Genomic DNA, 1,175 nt, shown 5'->3' with positions numbered 1-1,175 from the left:
GTCATAACACAACATAAGCCAGGGTTAGGGTTAGGGTTAGCTTATGTTGAGAAAAACCAGGACAAATATTTTGGTCATAATGCAACATAAACTTATGCTGCAAAATGACCAAAATATTTGTCCTGACATTTTGCAACATAATCTAACCCTAACCCTAACCCTGACTTTATGTTGCTAAACGGCAATATGGTCATAACACAACATAAGCCAGGGTTAGGGTAAGGGTTAGCTTATGTTGTGTAATGACCTTGTCATGTTGCAACATAAGTTTTTGTTGCATTATGACTAAACTGTTTGTCCTGGTTTTCTCAACATAAAACAACCCTAACCCTAACCCTGACCTAATTCAATTGAAATAATTGATTATCATATTTTTGATGTTTTACTCTAATTAAAATAAATAAACATTANACATAATCTAACCGTAACCCTAACCCTGACTTTATGTTGCTAAACGACAAAATGGTCATGACACAACATAAGCCAGGGTTAGGGTTAGGGTTAGCTTATGTTGAGAAAAACCAGGACAAATATTTTGGTCATAATGCAACATAAACTTATGCTGCAAAATGACCAAAATATTTGTCCTGATATTTTGCAACATAATCTAACCCTAACCCTTACCCTGACTTTATGTTGCTAAACGGCAATATGGTCATAACACAACATGAGCCAGGGTTAGGGTAAGGGTTAGCTTATGTTGTTAAATGACCTTGTCATGTTGCAACATAAGTTTTTGTTGCATTATGACTAAACTGTTTGTCCTGGTTTTTCTCAACATAAAATAACCCTAACCCTAACCCTGACCTTATGTTGCCTAACAGCTGTATGATTATTATACAACATAAAGTCATAGTGATCGATTACGTCGTGTTTTTATTTGTTTTTCCCGGTCATTCTTAATCCTTAGCATAGATATAAGAATGATAATGTAATAGTACATGTCTAAAGGACAGTTAATTCACAAACACAAGTTTCTCTTCAAACTGATCTTTTTATTGCATTCAATGCATATTTGACAGGATTCAATTATAAGAGAAATTATGTTAAATGATAATGAACACAACCTTATTACATTCTTAATCAGCAAACATTAGTATAATACAATGTATTACTCCAGGATCGGGACGTGGACCCTGTTCTGTTGAGCCCACAATTAAACGACATCCCAATGT

This window comes from Mizuhopecten yessoensis, unplaced genomic scaffold, assembly GCF_002113885.1.
Source record: "Mizuhopecten yessoensis strain PY_sf001 unplaced genomic scaffold, ASM211388v2 scaffold8123, whole genome shotgun sequence".
Taxonomy (NCBI): Eukaryota; Metazoa; Mollusca; class Bivalvia; order Pectinida; family Pectinidae; genus Mizuhopecten; species Mizuhopecten yessoensis.
The sequence above is the reverse complement of the archived record's forward strand: the minus strand, read 5'-3'. Positions refer to the sequence as shown.